Genomic DNA, 9220 nt, shown 5'->3' with positions numbered 1-9220 from the left:
TTAGCAGCAGTACATCTGTGTCTCTGCAGCAGTTTAATGTTTGTGTGTTCAGCTCCCAGTGGAAAATCTGCTCTTATCTTTATGATCCAAATCTTAATCCTTCCTGTGTGTGTGTGTGTGTGTGTGTGTGTGTGTGTGTGTGTGTGTGTGTGTGTGTGTGTGTGTGTGTGTGTGTGTGTGTGTGTGTGTGAACTCTGAAACAGGAATCATTTGAGCATAACATGACTCCGACCCTCAGATAACCAGTCAGACAAAGCACCAATCATCAGTTTCTTCCACTTTCAGTCTCAAGCTGAACCACCTAGTGTCCTCCAGTCTGTCCCCTGAGCTAGCTGTCTCAGGCTGAACCACCTAGTGTCCTCCAGTCTGTCCCCTGAGCTAGCTGTCTCAGGCTGAACCACCTAGTGTCCTCCAGTCTGTCCCCTGAGCTAGCTGTCTCAGGCTGAACCACCTAGTGTCCTCCAGTCTGTCCCCTGAGCTAGCTGTCTCAGGCTGAACCACCTAGTGTCCTACAGTCTGTCCCCTGAGCTAGCTGTCTCAGGCTGAACTACCTAGTGTCCTACAGTCTGTCCCCTGAGCTAGCTGTCTCAGGCTGTACCAGCTAGTGTCCTCCAGTCTGTCCCCTGAGCTAACTGTCTCAGACTGTACCAGCTAGTGTCCTCCAGTCTGTCCCCTGAGCTAGCTGTCTCAGGCTGAACCACCTAGTGTCCTCCAGTCTGTCCCCTGAGCTAGCTGTCTCAGACTGTACCACCTAGTGTCCTCCAGTCTGTCCCCTGAGCTAGCTGTCTCAGGCTGAACCACCTAGTGTCCTCCAGTCTGTCCCCTGAGCTAGCTGTCTCAGGCTGAACCACCTAGTGTCCTCCAGTCTGTCCCCTGAGCTAACTGTCTCAGACTGTACCACCTAGTGTCCTCCAGTCTGTCCCCTGAGCTAGCTGTCTCAGGCTGAACCACCTCCTCCAGTCTGTCCCAGCTAGTGTCCAGGCTGAACCACCTAGTGTCCTCCAGTCCCCCCCTGAGCTAGCTGTCTCAGGCTGAACCACCTAGTGTCCTCCAGTCTGTCCCCTGAGCTAGCTGTCTCAGGCTGTACCACCTAGTGTCCTCCAGTCTGTCCCCTGAGCTAGCTGTCTCAGGCTGAACCACCTAGTGTCCTCCAGTCTGTCCCCTGAGCTAGCTGTCTCAGGCTGAACCACCTAGTGTCCTCCAGTCTGTCCCCTGAGCTAGCTGTCTCAGGCTGAACCACCTAGTGTCCTCCAGTCTGTCCCCTGAGCTAGCTGTCTCAGGCTGAACCACCTAGTGTCCTCCAGTCTGTCCCCTGAGCTAGCTGTCTCAGGCTGAACCACCTAGTGTCCTAGTCTGTCCCCTGAGCTCTGTCCCAGGCTGAACTACCTAGTGTCCTGTCTGTCCCCTGGCTGAGGCTGTACCACCTAGTGTCCTCCAGTCTGTCCCCTGAGCTAGCTGTCTCAGGCTGAACCAGCTAGTGTCCTCCAGTCTGTCCCCTGAGCTAGCTGTCTCAGGCTGAACCACCTAGTGTCCTCCAGTCTGTCCCCTGAGCTAGCTGTCTCAGGCTGTACCACCTAGTGTCCTCCAGTCTGTCCCCTGAGCTAGCTGTCTCAGGCTGAACCACCTAGTGTCCTCCAGTCTGTCCCCTGAGCTAGCTGTCTCAGGCTGAACCACCTAGTGTCCTCCAGTCTGTCCCCTGAGCTAACTGTCTCAGGCTGAACCACCTAGTGTCCTCCAGTCTGTCCCCTGAGCTAGCTGTCTCAGGCTGAACCACCTAGTGTCCTCCAGTCTGTCCCCTGAGCTCTGTCTCAGGCTGAACCACCTAGTGTCCTCCAGTCTGTCCCCCCTGAGCTAGCTGTCTCAGGCTGAACCACCTAGTGTCCTCCAGTCTGTCCCCTGAGCTAGCTGTCTCAGGCTGAACCACCTAGTGTCCTCCAGTCTGTCCCCTGAGCTAGCTGTCTCAGGCTGAACCACCTAGTGTCCTCCAGTCTGTCCCCTGAGCTAGCTGTCTCAGGCTGAACCACCTAGTGTCCTCCAGTCTGTCCCCTGAGCTAGCTGTCTCAGGCTGAACCACCTAGTGTCCTCCAGTCTGTCCCCTGAGCTAGCTGTCTCAGGCTGAACCACCTAGTGTCCTCCAGTCTGTCCCCTGAGCTAGCTGTCTCAGGCTGAACCACCCTAGTGTCCTCCAGTCTGTCCCCTGAGCTAGCTGTCTCAGGCTGTACCACCTAGTGTCCTCCAGTCTGTCCCCTGAGCTAGCTGTCTCAGGCTGTACCACCTAGTGTCCTCCAGTCTGTCCCCCTGAGCTAGCTGTCTCAGGCTGTACCACCTAGTGTCCTCCAGTCTGTCCCCTGAGCTAGCTGTCTCAGGCTGACCCACCTAGTGTCCTCCAGTCTGTCCCCTCTAGCTGTCTCAGTCTGTCCTCCAGTCTGTCCCTGAGCTAGCTGTCTCAGGCTGAACCACCTAGTGTCCTCCAGTCTGTCCCCTGAGCTAGCTGTCTCAGGCTGAACCACCTAGTGTCCTCCAGTCTGTCCCCTGAGCTAGCTGTCTCAGGCTGAACCACCTAGTGTCCTCCAGTCCCCCCTGAGCTAGCTGTCTCAGGCTGAACCACCTAGTGTCCTCCAGTCTGTCCCCTGAGCTAGCTGTCTCAGGCTGAACCACCTAGTGTCCTCCAGTCTGTCCCCTGAGCTAGCTGTCTCAGGCTGAACCACCTAGTGTCCTCCAGTCTGTCCCCTGAGCTAGCTGTCTCAGGCTGAACCACCTAGTGTCCTCCAGTCTGTCCCCTGAGCTAGCTGTCTCAGGCTGAACCACCTAGTGTCCTCCAGTCTGTCCCCTGAGCTAGCTGTCTCAGGCTGAACCACCTAGTGTCCTCCAGTCTGTCCCCTGAGCTAGCTGTCTCAGGCTGAACCACCTAGTGTCCTCCAGTCTGTCCCCTGAGCTAGCTGTCTCAGGCTGAACCACCTAGTGTCCTCCAGTCTGTCCCCTGAGCTAGCTGTCTCAGGCTGAACCACCCTAGTGTCCTCCAGTCTGTCCCCTGAGCTAGTCTGTCCCAGGCTCAGGCTGAACCACCTAGTGTCCTCCAGTCTGTCCCCTGAGCTAGCTGTCTCAGGCTGAACCACCTAGTGTCCTCCAGTCTGTCCCCTGAGCTAGCTGTCTCAGGCTGAACCACCTAGTGTCCTCCAGTCTGTCCCCTGAGCTAGCTGTCTCAGGCTGAACCACCTAGTGTCCTCCAGTCTGTCCCCTGAGCTAGCTGTCTCAGGCTGAACCACCTAGTGTCCTCCAGTCTGTCCCCTGAGCTAGCTGTCTCAGGCTGAACCACCTAGTGTCCTCCAGTCTGTCCCCTGAGCTAGCTGTCTCAGGCTGAACCACCTAGTGTCCTCCAGTCTGTCCCCTGAGCTAGCTGTCTCAGGCTGAACCACCTAGTGTCCTCCAGTCTGTCCCCTGAGCTAGCTGTCTCAGGCTGAACCACCTAGTGTCCTCCAGTCTGTCCCCTGAGCTAGCTGTCTCAGGCTGAACCACCTAGTGTCCACCTGTCCCCTGAGTGTCCTGAACCAGTCTGTCCCCAGTCTGTCCCCTGAGCTAGCTGTCTCAGACTGAACCACCTAGTGTCCTCCAGTCTGTCCCCTGAGCTAGCTGTCTCAGACTGTACCACCTAGTGTCCTCCAGTCTGTCCCCTGAGCTAGCTGTCTCCAGACTGTACCACCTAGTGTCCTCCAGTCTGTCCCCTGAGCTAGCTGTCTCAGACTGTACCACCTAGTGTCCTCCAGTCTGTCCCCTGAGCTAGCTGTCTCAGGCTGTACCACCTAGTGTCCTCCAGTCTGTCCCCTGAGCTAGCTGTCTCAGACTGTACCACCTAGTGTCCCACAGTCTGTCCCCTGAGCTAGCTGTCTCAGACTGTACCCACCTAGTGTCCTCCAGTCTGTCCCCTGAGCTAGCTGTCTCAGACTGTACCACCTAGTGTCCCAGTCTGTCCCCTGAGTCTGTCTCCAGACTGTCCACCTAGTGTCCTCCAGTCTGTCCCCTGAGCTAGCTGTCTCAGGCTGAACCACCTAGTGTCCTCCAGTCTGTCCCCTGAGCTAGCTGTCTCAGGCTGAACCAGCTAGTGTCCTCCAGTCTGTCCCCTGAGCTAGCTGTCTCAGGCTGAACCACCTAGTGTCCTCCAGTCTGTCCCCTGAGCTAGCTGTCTCAGGCTGAACCACCTAGTGTCCTCCAGTCTGTCCCCTGAGCTAGCTGTCTCAGGCTGAACCACCTAGTGTCCTCCAGTCTGTCCCCTGAGCTAGCTGTCTCAGGCTGAACCACCTCCAGTGTCCTCCAGTCTGTCCCCTGAGCCTGTCTCAGGCTGAACCACCTAGTGTCCTCCAGTCTGTCCCCTGAGCTAGCTGTCTCAGGCTGAACCACCTAGTGTCCTCCAGTCTGTCCCCTGAGCTAGCTGTCTCAGGCTGAACCACCTAGTGTCCTCCAGTCTGTCCCCTGAGCTAACTGTCTCAGACTGTACCACCTAGTGTCCTCCAGTCTGTCCCCTGAGCTAACTGTCTCAGACTGAACCACCTAGTGTCCTCCAGTCTGTCCCCTGAGCTAGCTAGCTGTCTCAGACTGAACCACCTAGTGTCCCACAGTCTGTCCCCTGAGCTAGCTGTCTCAGACTGTACCACCTAGTGTCCTCCAGTCTGTCCCCTGAGCTAGCTGTCTCAGGCTGTACCACCTAGTGTCCTCCAGTCTGTCTCCTGAGCTAGCTGTCTCAGACTGTACCACCTAGTGTCCTCCAGTCTGTCCCCTGAGCTAACTGTCTCAGACTGTACCACCTAGTGTCCTCCAGTCTGTCCCCTGAGCTAGCTGTCTCAGGCTGTACCACCTAGTGTCCTACAGTCTGTCCCCTGAGCTAGCTGTCTCAGACTGTACCACCTAGTGTCCTACAGTCTGTCCCCTGAGCTAGCTGTCTCAGACTGTACCACCTAGTGTCCTACAGTCTGTCCCCTGAGCTAGCTGTCTCAGACTGTACCACCTAGTGTCCTCCAGTCTGTCCCCTGAGCTAGCTGTCTCAGACTGTACCACCTAGTGTCCTCCAGTCTGTCCCCTGAGCTAGCTGTCTCAGGCTGAACCAGCTAGTGTCCTCCAGTCTGTCCCCTGAGCTAGCTGTCTCAGGCTGTACCAGCTAGTGTCCTCCAGTCTGTCCCCTGAGCTAGCTGTCTCAGGCTGAACCACCTAGTGTCCTCCAGTCTGTCCCCTGAGCTAGCTGTCTCAGGCTGAACCACCTAGTGTCCTCCAGTCTGTCCCCTGAGCTAGCTGTCTCAGGCTGAACCACCTAGTGTCCTACAGTCTGTCCCCTGAGCTAGCTGTCTCAGGCTGTACCACCTAGTGTCCTCCAGTCTGTCCCCTGAGCTAGCTGTCTCAGGCTGAACCACCTAGTGTCCTCCAGTCTGTCCCCTGAGCTAGCTGTCTCAGGCTGAACAACCTAGTGTCCTACAGTCTGTCCCCTGAGCTAGCTGTCTCAGGCTGAACCACCTAGTGTCCTACAGTCTGTCCCCTGAGCTAGCTGTCTCAGGCTGTACCACCTAGTGTCCTCCAGTCTGTCCCCTGAGCTAGCTGTCTCAGGCTGAACCACCTAGTGTCCTACAGTCTGTCCCCTGAGCTAGCTGTCTCAGGCTGAACCACCTAGTGTCCTACAGTCTGTCCCCTGAGCTAGCTGTCTCAGGCTGAACCACTTAGTGTCCTCCAGTCTGTCCCCTGAGCTAGCTGTCTCAGGCTGAACCACCTAGTGTCCTACAGTCTGTCCCCTGAGCTAGCTGTCTCAGGCTGAACCACCTAGTGTCCTCCAGTCTGTCCCCTGAGCTAGCTGTCTCAGGCTGTACCACCTAGTGTCCTCCAGTCTGTCCCCTGAGCTAGCTGTCTCAGGCTGAACCACCTAGTGTCCTCCAGTCTGTCCCCTGAGCTAGCTGTCTCAGGCTGAACCACCTAGTGTCCTACAGTCTGTCCCCTGAGCTAGCTGTCTCAGGCTGAACCACCTAGTGTCCTCCAGTCTGTCCCCTGAGCTAGCTGTCTCAGGCTGAACCACCTAGTGTCCTACAGTCTGTCCCCTGAGCTAACTGTCTCAGACTGTACCACCTAGTGTCCTCCAGTCTGTCCCCTGAGCTAACTGTCTCAGACTGTACCACCTAGTGTCCTCCAGTCTGTCCCCTGAGCTAGCTAGCTGTCTCAGACTGAACCACCTAGTGTCCTACAGTCTGTCCCCTGAGCTAGCTGTCTCAGACTGTACCACCTAGTGTCCTCCAGTCTGTCCCCTGAGCTAGCTGTCTCAGGCTGTACCACCTAGTGTCCTCCAGTCTGTCTCCTGAGCTAGCTGTCTCAGACTGTACCACCTAGTGTCCTCCAGTCTGTCCCCTGAGCTAACTGTCTCAGACTGTACCACCTAGTGTCCTCCAGTCTGTCCCCTGAGCTAGCTGTCTCAGGCTGTACCACCTAGTGTCCTACAGTCTGTCCCCTGAGCTAGCTGTCTCAGACTGTACCACCTAGTGTCCTACAGTCTGTCCCCTGAGCTAGCTGTCTCAGACTGTACCACCTAGTGTCCTACAGTCTGTCCCCTGAGCTAGCTGTCTCAGACTGTACCACCTAGTGTCCTCCAGTCTGTCCCCTGAGCTAGCTAGCTGTCCCAGGCTGTACCACCTAGTGTCCTCCAGTCTGTCTCCTGAGCTAGCTGTCTCAGACTGTACCACCTAGTGTCCTCCAGTCTGTCCCCTGAGCTAGCTAGCTGTCTCAGGCTGTACCACCTAGTGTCCTCCAGTCTGTCTCCTGAGCTAGCTGTCTCAGACTGTACCACCTAGTGTCCTCCAGTCTGTCCCCTGAGCTAGCTGTCTCAAGCTGAACCACCTAGTGTCCTCCAGTCTGTCCCCTGAGCTAGCTGTCTCAAGCTAAACCACCTAGTGTCCTCCAGTCTGTCCCCTGAGCTAGCTGTCTCAGGCTGAACCACCTAGTGTCCTCCAGTCTGTCCCCTGAGCTAGCTGTCTCAGGCTGAACCACCTAGTGTCTTCCAGTCTGTCCCCTGAGCTAGTTGTCTCAGGCTGAACCACCTAGTGTCTTCCAGTCTGTCCCCTGAGCTAGTTGTCTCAGGCTGAACCACCTAGTGTCCTCCAGTCTGTCCCCTGAGCTAGCTGTCTCAGGCTGTACCACCTAGTGTCCTAAAGTCTGTCCCCTGAGCTAACTGTCTCAGACTGTACCACCTAGTGTCCTCCAGTCTGTCCCCTGAGCTAGCTGTCTCAGACTGTACCACCTAGTGTCCTCCAGTCTGTCCCCTGAGCTAACTGTCTCAGACTGTACCACCTAGTGTCCTCCAGTCTGTCCCCTGAGCTAGCTGTCTCAGGCTGAACCAGCTAGTGTCCTCCAGTCTGTCCCCTGAGCTAGCTGTCTCAGGCTGTACCAGCTAGTGTCCTCCAGTCTGTCCCCTGAGCTAGCTGTCTCAGGCTGTACCACCTAGTGTCTTCCAGTCTGTCCCCTGAGCTAGTTGTCTCAGGCTGTACCACCTAGTGTCCTAAAGTCTGTCCCCTGAGCTAACTGTCTCAGACTGTACCACCTAGTGTCCTCCAGTCTGTCCCCTGAGCTAACTGTCTCAGACTGTACCACCTAGTGTCCTCCAGTCTGTCCCCTGAGCTAGCTGTCTCAGGCTGAACCAGCTAGTGTCCTCCAGTCTGTCCCCTGAGCTAACTGTCTCAGACTGTACCACCTAGTGTCCTCCAGTCTGTCCCCTGAGCTAGCTGTCTCAGACTGTACCACCTAGTGTCCTCCAGTCTGTCCCCTGAGCTAACTGTCTCAGACTGTACCACCTAGTGTCCTCCAGTCTGTCCCCTGAGCTAGCTGTCTCAGACTGTACCACCTAGTGTCCTCCAGTCTGTCCCCTGAGCTAACTGTCTCAGACTGTACCACCTAGTGTCCTCCAGTCTGTCCCCTGAGCTAGCTGTCTCAGGCTGAACCAGCTAGTGTCCTCCAGTCTGTCCCCTGAGCTAGCTGTCTCAGGCTGTACCAGCTAGTGTCCTCCAGTCTGTCCCCTGAGCTAACTGTCTCAGGCTGAACCACCTAGTGTCCTCCAGTCTGTCCCCTGAGCTAGCTGTCTCAGGCTGAACCACCTAGTGTCCTACAGTCTGTGTATATAGCTGGGCTACATAGGTGGAGCTGGGCTACATAGGTGGAGCTGGGCTACATAGGTGGAGCTGGGCTATATATAATGTATACTTTATTAATCCTGCGAGGGGAAATTACAATGTTTTTCACTCACCTCTACGTGCATTACGGAGAGATGTCAGAGTGGGGGGGCACATGGAGAGGCGCCCCGAGCAGTTGGGGGTTCGGTGCCTTGCTCAAGAGTACCTTGGCAGTGCCCAGGAGTTGAACTGGCACCTCTCCAGCTACCAGTCCACCACCACACTTTGGTCCGTATGCATGGGGACTTGAACCAGCAACCCTCCAGTTCCCAACCCAACCCCCTACTGACTGAGTATACTGCCCCCCCCCATATGTGTGTGTCTGTGTGTCTGGGTGTGTCTGTCTGTGTGTGTGTTTGTCTGTGTGTGTGTTTGTCTGTGTATGTGTGTGTGTGTGTGTGTGTGTGTGTGTGTGTGTCTGTGTCTGTCTGTGTGTGTGTGTGTGTGTGTGTGTGTGTGTCTGTCTGTGTATGTATGTGTGTGTGTGTGTGTGTGTGTGTGTCTGTGTGTGTGTGTGTGTGTGTGTGTGTGTGTGTGTGTGTGTCTGTCTGTGTGTGTGTTTGTCTGTGTATGTATGTGTGTGTGTGTGTGTGTGTGTGTCTGTCTGTGTGTGTGTGTGTGTGTCTGTGTGTGTGTGTGTGTGTCTGTCTGTGTGTGTGTTTGTCTGTGTATGTATGTGTGTGTGTGTGTGTGTGTCTGTCTGTGTGTGTGTGTGTGTCTGTGTGTGTGTGTGTGTGTGTGTCTGTCTGTGTGTGTGTGTGTGTGTGTGTGTGTGTGTGTGTGTGTCTGTGTGTGTGTGTGTGTGTCTGTGTGTGTGTGTCTGTCTGTGTGTGTTTTTGTCTGTATGTATGTGTGTGTGTGTGTGTGTGTGTGTGTGTGTGTGTCTGTGTGTGTGTGTGTGTGTGTCTGTCTGTGTCTGTCTGTGTGTGTGTGTCTGTGTCTGTGTGTGTGTGTGTGTGTGTGTGTGTGTGTGTGTGTGTGTGTGTGTGTGTCTGTCTGTGTGTCTGTCTGTGTGTGTGTTTGTCTGTGTATGT

This window comes from Perca flavescens, chromosome 11 (assembly GCF_004354835.1).
Source record: "Perca flavescens isolate YP-PL-M2 chromosome 11, PFLA_1.0, whole genome shotgun sequence".
NCBI lineage: Eukaryota > Metazoa > Chordata > Actinopteri > Perciformes > Percidae > Perca > Perca flavescens.
The sequence above is the reverse complement of the archived record's forward strand: the minus strand, read 5'-3'. Positions refer to the sequence as shown.